The sequence below is a fragment of the Psammomys obesus genome, unplaced genomic scaffold (assembly GCF_907164565.1).
Source record: "Psammomys obesus unplaced genomic scaffold, mPsaObe1.curated_primary_1811, whole genome shotgun sequence".
NCBI lineage: Eukaryota > Metazoa > Chordata > Mammalia > Rodentia > Muridae > Psammomys > Psammomys obesus.
In genome coordinates this window covers 1,224,658-1,240,304 of record NW_026591816.1, presented here as the reverse complement: position 1 = coordinate 1,240,304, position 15,647 = coordinate 1,224,658, and positions in this window count along the sequence as shown.

Below are 15,647 nucleotides of genomic sequence, written 5' to 3'. Positions count from 1 at the left end.
TGCATGACTTCAATAGGAGTACTTTAGGGTAAAATTGTTCTCATTCTTGTTTTGTTTTTGAAAGAGGGGGTGTCCATTGCAGCTCAGACTACACTCAAACTGAGGGGGAAGTTGGAATCCTGCCTCCCCATCCCAGGATTACAGGCATGTGCCAACATACCTAGCCATTTTGTTTTGTTTTGTTAAGAAGAGTTTGGCTCTGCCGCTGCTGCTGGTAACTTGGAGCTTGCTTTGTGGCCTAGGTGGTTCTCATTCCTCTTGTTCTGGAGCAGTTTCCATCCTGCAGGGTGGCTCCTTCAGACGGAAGAGAAGCAACTCGAAAAGCCCGCAGGGAGTCCATGAAACTGCTCAGATTCTCTAGGCTCCCTCTGAGAGTGACTCTCCGACAAGCCAAAACCGAGACTGTGAGAGCCGACCATCCAGCTGCCTGGAAGAACTTTAGGCCCACAGAGACACTTGGAAAGGATGGACATTCTCCAGCCTGTTGAGGGGCCTGCGGCTGCACACTGTGCCTCAGGTTCCCAGTATTTGTGAGCTTTCACCCGCGCTGGGTTGGGCTGTGGTGATGTAGCTGTCTTTGAGTTATTTCTGCTCTGTTAAGTAGCCGCTCTGCCATACTTCTGTAAGCAATCCCAATTAAACTCATTGGTTCCCCAGGTTGGACTTCAGTGGTACCCGTACTTCCTGGGCTCCTTGTCTGGGGTGAGCAGGCAGGTGTCTGCCTGTCCGAAATGTCAGCTCTGTTGGCACTGTCTGTTGGCAAATATCTGCTGGCATTACAGGGCTGTGCCATCACAACCAGTTTTAATTTCATTTAAGTGAGTTAATTTCATTTAAGTGAGTTCATGGGCGCATGAAACGTGATTAAAATATGCTGTTGATTTAATCAATGTATATTTTCAAAATTATTCTTTGATTAAAATTAAAACCTTGTGGAGATTTTGTTGTGGCTGCAGGGGCAGGTTCGGGTGTCACTTGTGCATTTCACATGTTCTATCTTTGTTTCCAATGGAAAAGCACTATTTCTTTCATTTGTTTTCATTTGCTTATTAATTGTCTCTGACTTTCTGGCTGACCTGTGCAGATCTTGTCTACTGGATCTGGGATCGAAGGACCTGAAAGAATGGGGCAGAATACTGTCTAATGCTGTAGACGATTTTATTTCGGTTTCAGTATACTTTTGTACACAAATGTAACAAAGAAAGCAGTGATTCATAGGTTATTTGAGTTTGGAAAAACATGTAAGTAAATTTACATGAGTAAGCACATACTAAATGACAAATTAAATATCGAATGTGCTAATGATGAGATGAAACTATTATATAATTGCAGATTTATTGGGAGCAGCTCGGAAGAGGGAGGGGGAGAGAGACATAGGGGAAAAGCACTTGACGAGGGAAAGAGGGGAAGCTGTAATCCCAGCACTCAGGGAGGCAGAGGCAGAGGCAGAGGCAGGAGATCACTGTGAGTTTGAGGCCAGCCTGGTCTATAAAGTTAGTCAAGGACAGCCAAGGCTACACAGAGAGATCCTGTCATGAAAAAGAGAGAGAGAGAGAGAGAGAGAGAGAGAGAAACATAGAGACAGAGAGAGAGGAGAGGAGAAAAGAAAGGGGAGTTGGGAGATGGAGAGATGGCTCAGAGGTTAAGAGCACTGACTGCTCTTCTAGAGGTCATGAGTTCAATTCCCATTAACCACATGGTGGCTCACAACCATCTATAATGAGATCTGGTGACCTCTTCTGGTGTCCAGGTGTACATGCAGACACTACATTATACACATAATAAATAAATAAATCTTAAAAAGGGGGGGGGGTTGGAGAGGACGGGGAAAGGAGATAGAGGAAAGGGCAAAAGGGGCAAAAAGGGCCAGAGGAACCAAAATGTCTGGGTTGTATAATGAAGGGCCTCTGGGAGAGGAAGGACCTCACAGTAAATGCTATCAGAACAGCTCATCCCAGAACTTTCATGGGAAACCTTCATTGAATGTAAATGCTTGTCAGAGGAGGCACAAATCCACATCCAGAAACAACCCAGGGACTAGAAAACACATTTTCAGTGAAAGCCCCTCTGTCCTTTCCCCTGCAAACTCTCCCACAATTCCCCAAGGCATTGTTCACCATGCGTCATTTCTTTGACTGTGTTTTGACAATTTCGCATGCCAAGATAATAACTGTTGGCTTCTGTTTGTAAGGCTGTCACTCATAATAGAATACTTTCTTGTGAATCTTTATTCTCCTCTTCTGCTTTGTGCCCTGGTGCATAGTTGTGATTTTTGATGTTGTTTGTTTGCTTACGGTAGTGAGGTAGTTGTTAGAACTTGAAGCACCATAACTGGCGATTGCTGGCCCCATCTTGGCTATGCCAGGTAGTGTTTTCTAATTCCTTGGCTTGTCAATCAAAAATATCCCTTCAAACTTCCAATAACCCCTTGCTCCCATCTATTCAGAATTGTTTATCTGCTGTTCTGGGCTTATTTTTGTTTCTATAACAGCCTGGCTAATGTATAAAGCAGATTAGTTCCATTTGTTAAAGTTCTGAGAACTAGAAACTGCAAGATCAAGGTTCTTGGTTCAGGGTTTGGTGGGAAACATCACTGACCCCACAATAGCACCTGTTGTTCTAGGGGCGATAAATGCCGAGCCTCATGTCATGCAAGGCTTTAGCAAGAGAGTGAAATGAGCGGAGGTCTCTCTCAGGCTATTTTATGATTTTTAAAATGTATGCATGCGTGGAGAGCGTGAGTATGCAGTTGTGCAGGTGCCCTTAAATAGCAAAAGAGGGCATCTGGGGTTGGATCCCCTGGAGCTGGAGTTAGAGCTGGCTATGCCATGCCTGATAAGGACCCTGGAACTGAACTCAGGCCTCTCCCATGTATCTCTCCAGCCCTCTGTCCATTTCCGAGGTTCCAAATCCTAATCACTAAGTGTGAAAACTTATTATTATTATTATTACAATTTTATTTATGTTTTTATTTTGTGCATGTAGGAGTGGGGCATGCAACAGATTCTCACGTAGCCCAGGTTAGCTTTGAACTTCCTGGCCTTGAGTGCCTGATTCTATTGCCTCCAAGTGCTTTCCATCTCCCCAAGTGTTGGGATTTTAGGTGTGAGTCACCTAGAAATTTTATATATATATAAATTTTAATTGGGGTCTGGAGAGAGGGCTCAGCAGTTAAGCGTGCATAGTGCTCTTGCTGAGGACCTGAATCCTTTTTCCAGCACTCTTGCTGGGTAGTTCGTAACTTCTTGTGTCTTTTCCTACTTCTGATGTCTATCTTGTTTGCCCTTCTGAGTGAGGATTAAGCATCTTCCCTAGGGTCCTCCTTGTTTAGCTTCTTTAGGACTATAGATTTTGGTATGTTTATCCTATATTATATGGCTAATATCCATTCATAAGTGAGTATAAACCTTGTGTGTCTTTCTGCTTCTGGGATATCTCACTCAAGATGATCTTCTCTAGTTCCATCAATTTGCCTGAAAATTTCGTGATTTCCTTGTTTTTAAATTGCTGAGTAGTATTGCACGGAGCATTAGCGTTACAGGAGCCTGCCACCATGCCTGGCTGGTTCACTTGCTAAGCAACAATCTCTGTTTGTCTTACAATTTCCCTTCCTCCTGTATTTATAAACACTGAATCTGGGATTCAGTTTTCCTGAGTTCTTCAAACTCCTGTAATCCCCGTGTTCCTGTGATAAGATGAGAGCTGAAGACTGGAAAAATCCTCTGACGTTGTTGGGCTAGCTAACCTAGCATGCTCAACAGTGAGCAACAGATACCTCGCCTCAAACAAAGTGGAAGGTAAACATCAGAGGTCATTCTCTCTCAGTCTCTCTCCCCATCTATTTCTGTCTCTCTGTCTCTCTCTTTGTCTCTGCCTCTGTCTCTCTCTCTCACACACTGTTGGGGGCGTGGTGAGATGGCTAAGTGGGTAAAGGTGCTTAATGACTTACAAATTCAGTCCTGTAATCCACATGGTAGAAGGAGAGAATGGAGTTTCCCCACAGAGCCCTCTAGCATGTGTCCCGCTCACCCACCCTCAATAGACGAATAAATGAAGGGGATAAAAACATAAAGTAACTGACTAGTCTTGACTGGGGATCAGAAATCTATTCCCAGTAACTTCAAGTCAAGAGCAGTTGTTGAGTCAGCAAAGGAGGTCATGGAAGCCCTTTGTCTCTTCCTGGTAGCCCACGCTGGAGATGTCTGTGCTTTCTTACAGGGAGAGGAGCTTTTGGTAATGAGACGTTGGAAAAATAGGATTAATATGCACTTGCCCACATGGGTAGAATTGAATGGGAGAAACTCCTCTGAGGTTGGAGTTGTTATTCCAAGAGGTATATCTATACACTGTCTTTCCCTCTCTTCTCTTCTTCCTCCTGCTTTTTATTTTCTTTACAAGATTTATTTTATTTTGGCCCAGTGTGGTAGTGCATGCCTTTGATCCCAATACTTGGGAGGCAGAGGCAAGTGGATCTCTGTGGGTTCAAGGCCAGCCTGGTCTACAGAGTGAGTCCAGGACAGCCAGGTCTCTGATACACAGGTCTTAGAAAAACAAACAACAACAAAAGAGAAAGATTTATTCATTTGTGTGTGTGGGTATGTGCAAAAGACTTCAGGTGCTGAGAACTGCACTTGGGTCCTCTGAAAGATCAGACAGTTTTTAATCACTGGTGTTATCTCTCCAGATCATACGTACTGCTGTTTTTAAAAAAGAGATGCTGACTAAGGTAGGGCCTGGTTTCTATCTGAACATGTTGAAATAGCAGTCTACAGGGTCTTAGGCATGGCATGTCAAGAGTAGGCAGTTAAAGTCTTCACCTAGAAAAGGCCAGGAAGGGGAAGCAAAATAAGACTCTAGACCAGAGAGTGTTGTCCCTTGAGGTTGACAGTAAGGTGGAGGTGTGTTGCCACCATGACGTCATTTATGTCTGAGTTTAGATCCAGTGCTGTGACTTACTCTTCTCTTGGAAATATGTGGCATGTTTTAGGAGGCTGTAACCTTTGAGGATGTGGCTATAAAGTTTAGTAGGACGAGCGGGCACTGCTGAATCCTTCTCAAAAGAAGCTCTGCAATGATGTAACATGAGAAACAGTCAGGAATTTGGCTGTCACAGGTAAGTGATCACTCTATGATGTAATCAAGCATGACTTGCTCCTCAGGGCATGCCCATGTGTTGTGAAATACACAAAGGGAGATTTTGCCCAATATACCATATTCTGTGCTATATTATGAAATCACTGTTGTATAATTCTATAGTAAGTCAATTATTTTTCTGCATTTTAGGACCAGAACTTTCAAAATGACTTTTGTTCACAGAAATCCAAAGTAAGTTGTTCTCAGAAAAAACAAAACAAAACAAAACAAAACAAAAAAACAACGAAGCAATTTGTCTTTGAAAGAGGAGTTTATTTTACTTATTTTTTCTTTTTTTAAAATTTAATTTAATTTATTTTTTAATATTTTTTGTTTTTAAATAATTTTATACATTCACTTGTATCTGAGCTGTAGCCCTCTCTCTCTTTCCCTCCCAATCCTCCCCCCCTTCATCTCCTTCCTACCCCCTTCCGAGTCTACTGAGAGGGGGTATCTTCCTCTTCTTCCGTCTGGCCCTAGCTTATCAGGTATCTTCAGGATGGTTGCAATGTTCTTATCTGTGGCCTAGCAAGGCTGCTCCTCCCTCAGAGGGGAGGGGAAGCTCATGAGTTCATGTCAGAAACAATTCCTGTCCCCCTTACTAGGGAACCCACTTGGATACTGAGCTACCATGGGCTATGTCTGAGCAGGGATTGTAGGTTATATCCATGCATGGTCCTTGATTGGATAAATAGTCTCATAGAAGACCCCTGTGCTCAGATATATTTGGACCTTGTGGTGCTTCTTGTCTACTCTAGGATATACTAATTTCTCCTTCCTTCATATGATTCTCTACACTCTGCCAATGGTTTGGTTATGGGTCTCAGCATCTGCTTTGATACACTGCTAGGTAGAGTCTTACAGGTGCCTTCTGTGGTAGGCTACTGTCCTGTTACTTGTTTTCTCCTATTTCCAATGTCCATCCCCTTTGTCTTTCTAGATGAGGATTGATCATCTTAACCCTGGACCTCTTTTTTATTTATCTTCTTTAGGTGTACATATTTTAGTATGTTTATCCTATCTTATAGGTCTATATAAGTGAAGATATACCATGTGTGTCTTTCTGCTTTTGGGATACCTCACTCAGGATGATTTTTTTCTAGATCCCACCATTTGCCTACAGAATTCATGATTTCCTTTTTTTTAAATTGCTGAGTAGTATTTCATGTGTAAAAGTACCACAATTTCTGTATCCATTCTTCCATTAATGGACATCTGGGTTGTTTCCAGGTTCTGGCTATTACAAATAAAGCTGCTACAAACATGGTTGAGCAAATGTCCTTGTTGTGTACTTGAAACATCTTTTGGATATATGCCTAGGAGGAGAGTTTAAAAACAAACCAGATGATACAGTCTGAATCCCTATTCGTGTAGTAGTCTCAGAAAACTGTTTCCAAAAATTCACATAGGTTTACTACCCGTATTTAGAAAATACCCCAAATCAGCATATTCTTGTATTTTAAAATGTTGCTGTGATACTTATCTTTTTAAGATTAATTTTATTTTTATTTATTCATTTATTATTTATCTTCTATCTATTTATTAATTTATTTTGAGAAAGGGTTTCTCTGGGTAGCCCTGGCTGTCCTGAAACTCACTCTGTCGACTAGGCTAGCCTCAAACACAGAGATCTGCCTGCCTCTGCCTTCTGAGTCCCGAGATTAAAAGTGTGCATGACCATTGCCCAGATTATTTTCTTTTAAATTACTCATATATGCATGGGTAGGCACATATGAGTGCAGGTGTCCACTGAGGCCATGAGTGTCAGGTCTTGGATCTGCAGTTAAAGGCCGTTGTGAGCAGCCTGACATGAGTGCTAGGAACTGAACTCAGGTTCCATGGAGGAGCAGTGTGTGTCCTAACCTGCTGAGCTAGCCCTCTAACCCTTCTATTATCTTTTTGGAGATAGAATCTTGTGTTGCCTAGGCTAGCCCCAAACTGGTTATGAACCTCAGCTTGGCTTTAGCTTTCTAATCTTTCTGCCTTTACCTCCCAAGTATTGAAAGTTTGTAGGCTTGTCCCACCACTTGATTTTTCAGATTGATCTTGCATCTGAAAAGACCCATGAACCTTACAAAACAGATTGATTTTTGTATTTAAAAAAAAAATTGAATTTTTTTTTAAAAAAGAATTCTCTAGGAACACCACTATTGATAATAACTATTAGAAGCAATATGGTGGAACATTCACCTATTTATGTTTAAAACTTCTTAGAGTATAAACTTGTTATTTTATTCAAAAATAACAAACTTTGTTTTTTCAGAAGTCAGATGGAAAAGCGTCTTTGTGAACATGAAGAAGATAGTCAATGTGTAAAAACTTCCAGCTGGATTCTAGGTGTTATTATGTATAAAGATAATCTTCACGTATTCAAGCTGTCAAAGGCATATGTGTGGAAATGTCCTCAAAGATCATTCATCCTTGAATGTGCCTATAACAGTTCAGAATGGACACAAGCTCTATAAATATCAGAAATATGCAAAGCAACTATGTGAATGTAAGGAATGCCGAAACAACCTCAATTTTCCCCAGTGCTTTCTGAGGCATGTGAAAACTCAAACTGAAGAGAAACTTTATGAAAGTAAGCAATGTGCAAAAGTTTTTATTGATAATTCCTTCCAGATACATGAAAGAATTCATGCTTCAGAGAAACTGGGTGTATGCACACAGTATAGAAAAAAATTTAGGAACACTGCAGCTGTTGAAAGACAAATGATAACACAGAAGGGTGATGGTCCATGTGGGTGTAAAGAATGTACTAAAGACTTTTCCTATCCCACCTCACTCTTTATTCATCCAAGTTTTCATATTGGAGAGAAGCTGTTTGTGTGTAACCAATGTGGTAAAGACTTCACTAATCCTGCTTACCTTGAATGCCATGAAATGACGCATCATGAAGAGAGATCCTATGTTTGTAAGTGCTGTGAGAAAACATTTACTCGTTCTGGTTCCTTGAGATGTCATGAAAGGATTCATACGGGGGAGAAGCCATATGAATGTAAGCAATGTGGAAAAGCCTTCACTACACAAACTTCCCTTCCATGCCATGAGAAATTTTGCACTGGCAAAAAACTGTATGATTGTGAGCAGTGTGGAGAATCCTTCATGTTTTACAGATATTTGCAGAAACATGAATGAATTCACAGTGGACAAAAACCATATGAATGTAAACACTGTGGTAAAGCCTTTTATGGTCACGGTGGTCTCCACTGTCACCAAGGGGTCCACAGTGGAGAGAAACCCTATGACTGTAAGCACTGTGGGAAAGCCTTCACTCATTCCAGTTATTTGAGGTGCCATGAAAGGATTCACAGTGAAGAAAACCCCTATGTGTGTAAACAATGTGGAAAAGCCTTCAGAGCACAGAATTCTCTTTATCATCATGAAAGGACCCATACTGGAGAGAAAGCCTATGTACGCAAACAGTGTGGGAAAGCTTTCACATTGTGAAGATCCCTACAAAGACACGAACGAATTCATAGTGGGTAGAAATCCTATGGATGTAAGCATTGTAGGAAACTCTTTTCATGTTTGAGTGAGGTTCAAAGGCATGAACAAACTCACTCTGCAATAAAATCTTATGTTTGTAAAACATGTGGAAAATCCTTCTCTAAGAACAGTTACCTTCAGTACCATGAAAAGATTCACAGTGGAGAGAAGCCTTGTGTGTGTAAGCAGTGTGGAAGAGTATTCACTTTTTACAGTTCCCTTCAACGTCGTGCAAGGATTCACAGTGGGCAGAAACCTCATGTATGCAGGCACTGTGGGAAAGCCTTTCCTTCTATGAATCAGATCCAGAGACATGAGCAAACTCAGTACAATTAAACCCTTTCTATGTAATCAGTGTGGTAAAGCCTTTACTCTCCACAGTTCTCTTCAGGACCATGAGAGGGTCCATAGTGGGGAGAAACCCTATGTATGCAAGCAGTGTGGTAAAATCTTCACATATCACAGTTCACCATGAAAAGATTCACAGTGGAGAGAGACTTTATGGATGTGAGCAACGTGGAAAAGCATTCTTGCAATGCAGTTCCTTGAAAAGACATGAACGAATTAGTTCTGGAGTGAAACCCTGTACAGAAGACGATGGCTCTGTGAGATAGAGAAGCCATAGAGTGCCTTAAGCAGTTTAACTGGCCATTTTGGTAAGAATGTGGAAGGTCAAAATGCCAGTGAAAATCTATTAAATAGAGACTAAGCACTAGCTTTCAAAAAGGAATAAGCGCTCTTTCTACTCACGTTCAAAGACTGTGTGTGAGGTCTAATTAAAGGAGATATTTTATTAGACCAAGGAAATTTGAAGACTGTACTATTCAGTGGCCCATGGTTATCTTACCTGAGCTTTCAGAGACACAGAGAGAGGGAAACGTGAAAAAACAATGTTCAGTTTGTTGAGAAAATCATGTAAGAGTTTAATATTGGGGAAAAGGAATGCATGGTGGTGGCGGCAGCACTGTCATTGTGAGAAAGATCAGCTCAACTAAGAATGTGTGCAGAAAGCACGTGCATTTTGCACTGGCACAGTAGGAAGGCTACACTGAGGGTGTAGCCAAGGGCATAGCCTATCCATCCAACTCTCCAACTTGTAAGTATGTAAATTTATTTGAAAGGAGAGACGGAAGTGATCTGTTGTTACTCAAAGCAGTTGCTTGGGGAAGTGTTTTTCCTGGTTCAACCACCAAGGCTGCTACAGTTCTGCTAGAAGGGGTTCAGACCTGCTTTTGCATGTATGCAAAATGCAAGTTCTGAGTTTTGGAGGCTTGCTCCAAGCCCACTAAGGCCAGGTGATAATCTATCACATTTTGATTCTCAGCAAGGAAGGCAATGCATGGCACATTCAAATTCGCTGAAAGGAGACCTCTTCATTGTTGCTTTGAAACTGTAAAGGTGAGCCTTGTGTTGTAGCAGAGGACCTAAGAGATGCCAGAACCCTGTTTGGTCTGCTGTGGGTGCTGGAGATGACGCAAATGGGGGAGCAGGTTTATGCAAGGCTAATGGAGCTCCGAAGCTATCACCAAATCCTTACGTGCTAACATAAATCTTAATGGTTTGGTGATTGTACTCCTGAGTCTTGACCTTGCTTTTGGCACAGCCTTTCCATGCTGTATTCCCAGTTGCCCAATTTGGAATGTAAACATCTAATATAGATCATTGTATATTGAGTGATATAACCTGGTTTTCTTTAGGGCTCACAGTTCCAAGATTGCCTGAGTCTCAGAAGAGACTCTGGACTTTGAACTTTTAAACAGTGTTTAAAGTACTAAGAAAGTAGGGACTTTTGAAGTTGGAATGGATTGTTTTTGCTTTATGAGATGGCCACAAACTTTTTAGAGCCAGGGATAGAACATTATGATTAAAAAGATATTTCAGGGCATTATCTTGGTAAGAGGTAGACTTGGTGATGATAATTTTTATTGTCAACCTAGCTGGGTTTGTAATTAAGAAAGACACTATGAGAAGTCTCTGAGGAGTATCCAGAGAGATGTAACTGATGGGGAAGATCCACTTTGGATTTCATTGTGCCATCACAGGGTTGGGGCCCAGACTGAAAAATATCAAGACAGGAGAAAACTGGCAGAGCGCCAGCATGTGTACTCCAGCCCACTACCATGCCTTCCCTGTTATAATGAACTAGTGTCCTTAAAAACAAGATAAAATAAGCATTTGTGTAAGTTGTTTTTGCTTAGTATTTTGTCTCACCATCAAGAAAAGCAATGCCTACACCCTGTGAACACCACCAACGTGGGCAAACTGTTGCTACTCACAATTTCCTTCATCATGAAATGATTTGACGATAGAAAGAAATCACCTTTACTTCGCAAACTATTCGAGAAAGCCTTCCAGCCTTTGAATCTTAACTGTTTGATTAAACTCCCAATGGAGAAAAACCAGTGTGGGCACAAGCCATGTGGCATTTCTATCGTGCTGTGATTTCTTTAGCAGCCGCATTTGAAGGTATCTTTCAGTATAGAGGATGGGAAGTTCCAATTATCATGAGTCCATCCTAGCAAACACGACAGTGGTTAACGAAGAAAACTGTGGCGGTGTAATCTGTGGAGGGCTTTCTCTAGTTGTCTCAATACAGAAATTTAAGAGAATGGGGCTGGTGAGATGGGTCAGTGAGTCCTCGTTGCCAAGCCCCATGACAGGAGTTGATATCCACGATCTATGTGGTGGAAGGAAAGAACCAACTCTGCAAGCTGTCCCCTACCTCCACACATGCGCTGTGGCATGAGCGTCCAGCTTCCCCTACCTCCACACATGCGCTGTGGCATGAGTGTCCAGCTTCCTCTACACAGAAAGACAAATAAATAAACAAATGCAATAAATTTAAATTTTTCTAATACCACATTATGATGGAAAATGTTCGTTAGAATAATGCATAGAAGTCTTCCACTAGTCCATGTATTTGAATATATGCTGAATCAGACTCATTTGGGAATGAAAAAAAAGAGAACTCAGTTATAATAAATAGCTTCAAAATCCTGGGAAATTTCTTCCTACAGTCCACTTCTAGAAATAAACAGGATGAAAATGATGTGTGTAGAATGCTCCAGAAATTAAAAAAGTGATGGAAAGGCTCTGCGAGTTATAAATGTGTTTATCTGTTTGCTGATTGTTGAATCCCATTTATTTATTAGTTATTTTTTAAAACAACTTAAAATTTTGTGTATGGGTGTTTTGCCTGCCTCTCTCTCTCTCTCTCTCTCTCTCTGTGTGTGTGTGTGTGTGTGTGTGTGTGCACACGCACACAGTTGCTCATACCGCATGCATACAATGCCTGCGGAGGTCAAAGAGGGAATCCGATCTCCTGCAAGTGATTACAGATGGTTTTGAGCCACCACGTGGGTGCTAGGGCCTGGTCCTTTGGAAAAGCAGCAAATATTCTTAAGCATTGAGCCATCTCTCCAGCTCCTAAAAATAAAAGAATTTTACGGTTGATGAGGTGGCTTAGTGGGCAAAGGCGCTTGCTGCCTGGTGACCTGAGTTGAATCCCTGTGACACATGTGGTGAAAGGTAGAACCAATTTCTGAAAGTTGTCCTCTGATCTCCATTGTAATGCCACGACATCAGAATGTATACATAGATACATGAAAATAAATTTAAGGGTACGTTCTTTTCTCATTATTTTTTGTTTGTTTTTTGAAACAGGGTTTCTTTCTGTAGCACTGTCTGTTCTGGAACTCACTCTGCCCTCCTCTGCCTCTGCCCCTTTGCCCTCTGCCTCACAAACACTGGGATTAAAGGTGTGCACCACCACTGCCTGGTTTCATGACTCATTCATAAAAGTAGCGCTCTAGGCAATGTATTTTTAAATACACTCCTGAAAGTACGTACTGAAGTGAAGCAAGTATCTAAGGTTAATTATTGATTGGTTGATTTACTCATTTTAAAGATTTTTCATATGTGTGTGTATGTGCACACATGTAAGCGGGTGCCAGTGGAGGCCAAAAGTGGGCACTGGATCCTTCAGACCCGGAGCCACAGGTGCGGCGAGCCACCAACTGTAATCTAAATTCTGCTCCTCATGATCAAGCAGCAAGTTTTGTTAACCACTAAGCCAGCTCTCTATCACCAATTTATTTATCCTTGGAAGAGAGTCTTGCCAAGTAGTCTGGCCTGTACTCAAACTCACTATGTCACCCAGGCTTCTCTTTAAACTCCTGCTATCCTTCTCCCTCAGTGTCCTGGGGGAGGTGTATTTCTACATCATATTAATGTTTTACTTTTTCTGCTTTTTTATTTTGGTTTGTTTTGAGACAGGATTTAATTTAGCTGAACATACCACATGGGGCTAAATCTACTTTTACTTTAAATTATAAACCAATTTTATCTGTGCCAATTAAAAGAATGGCACAATAAATTTTGAGGATATTATATCCAAGGATTTCTTGGCCATGTATTGTTGGAGTTCTGGCTAGAGACATTTTTATGTCTCAGTCAAGTTTTAGCGTTGTTCCCATGTGAAGGGATCATCAATTTATGTTACCTGTTATGTTTGGTCTTCTTGATTTCTCTCTTCTTGTGTGTGGCCAAGGTCTTCAGGTGGTCTTCCTCTGTCATATCTGATTTTTATTAGTTTTGATGGAACCCATAATTTCTCTTCTCCTGTATGAACATACGTAAAACCTCTTCCCCAGAATAACACAGCTCTCCATTGTGAAGTTAGGATATCTTTGAAATATATAGGCTGAAATAATTTGGCAGGTTTTTTCTATAATCCATTGTCTCTTCGCAGCCATTGCTTGTTGTTCATTAACATTTAAGAAATTTAAGGTCAATAAAGCTTTTGTAATCTATTTCTGGGGGTCTTTGATACCCCTCTCTGTTTGTTAAGCATGTCCCTTAAAGTACAATTGGATATTTCCATGACTGCTTGGCTGGTAGGACCGTGCGGTATACCTGTGACATGTTTTATCTTATAATATGTAAAAAAATCTTTTCATTTTATTAGAGACATACGCTGTAGCATTATCATTCTTAATTTGTTAAGGAACACCCATAACTGCCATCACCTCTAATAAATGTGTAATAACTGAATCAGCCTTTTCAGAACTTAAGGCTGTTGCCCATAGAAACCCTGACTATGTGTCTATAGTATGGTGCACATATTTCAGTTTACCAAATTCTGTAGAATAAAACATGCCCATTTGACAAATATCATTTCTTTGGTTACCTTTAAGGTTACTTCCTGCAAGTAGTAGAGTTGGGTTATATAAAGAACAAGTCGGACATTTCCTTGCAATTTCTTTGGCTTGTTGTCAAGTGATAGAAAACTCTCTTTTTATAACTTTGCTGATAACATGGTGTTTTTTTATGAAATTCTGAGGCCTCTAGCACATTATCATCATTGCCTTGTGCTAGAGGGCCTTATGAAATCTAATATGTGTTATATACAATAGATTATTTCTGATTACTGGTTGTAACTGAAGAAATAGTGAAGTTAAGTCCGAATTATCCTGAATTAGGTCAGCAGTTTCTATACGCAGAACAAATCTTTCTTCATATTAAGAGTCCATGACTACATTGAGAGATTCTTGAAAATCTGGTAACACCAAAAGAATTGCATATAATTCTGATTTTTGAACTGAATCATAAGAACTCTCCAGCACTTACTCCCATTTTCTGACTTATATCTGCCCTTTTTGATTTACTGGCATCTGTATAAAATGTGGGAGCTCGAGAAATTGGAGTTCCTTTTATTATATGAGGGAGAATCCAGTTGGTTCTTTTTATAAACTGAAGTTGCTTGCCTTTTGGGTATCTGTTGTTGATTTCTCCCAAAAATTCACAGCAAGCTCTTTGTTCATTGTTCTGCCCGTAATGGTGCGATCTCAGCATTGGTAAAGGGCACCACAATTTCAGCTGGCTGACGAAGTCTCATTTCTCCTTTTAGGATCAATTCAGAAACTTTTTCTATATAGTTTTTTAATTTTTTATTTTGTTTGTGTGCCAAAAATATCCATTCTAAGACATAGTCTTCCCTCTGCATAAGAATTCCTGTGGAAGAATGAGTGAAAGGCAAGATAACCAAAATACAGGCCCTCTTTGGATCAATACGGTCTATACATGCATCTTGTAATTTCCTTTCTACCAGAGCCAATTCTTTTTCAGCTTTAGTTGATAATGTTCTTGGATTATTTAAGTCCTTATCACCCTGTAAGGTTTGAAATAAGTTACTTAGCTCTTGAGTAGCTAAACCAATGGTAGGTTGTAGCCAGTTAATATCACCCTGCAATTTTTGAAAATCATTAAGAGTTCTTAATTGGTTTCTTCTAATTTGTACTTTTTGTGGTTGAATTTTCTGTAGACCTATTTTGTATCATAGGTAATTAATAGAATCTCCTCTTTGTGTGTGTGTGTGTGTGTGTGTGTGTGTGTGTGTGTTTGGAGCAATCTGTAATCCCCAATAAGGCAAAGCTCTACTTTCTTAATCAAAATTTTTTTTCTTATGTTTTTGTATCTGAATCATCCAATAAGATATCATCCATTAGTGGCAAATTATGGATTGAGGAAATTCCTTACAAATTGTCTCCAATGGCTGTTGTACAAAATATTGGCACAAAGTAGGGCTATTTAACATTCCCTGTGGTAAGACCCTCCAGTGATATCTCTTTACTGGATAGCTTCTATTCAAAGTGGATACTGAGAAAGCAAATCTTTCCCTATCATGTTCATGTAAGGAATTGTAAAAAAGCAATCCTTTAAATCAGTCACTATAATAGGCCATTCCTTAGGTAACAAGGAACGCAATGGCAGATCGTAATGCTCCCATTGGCTGAATTTTGTTAATTGCTTTGAGAACTGTTAAGATCCTCCATTTGCCAGATTTCTTTTTGATGACAAATACAGGAGAATTCCAAGGGCTGTTGGATTCCTCTATATGTTGAGCCTCTAGCAGTTCCAGGACTAGCTCTTCTAGTGCCCATAATTTTTCTTTACTCATAGATCACTGTTCAATCCAAATAGGTTGGTCAGCCAACCACCTTAGTGGTAAGTCTGTAGGGCTTTTA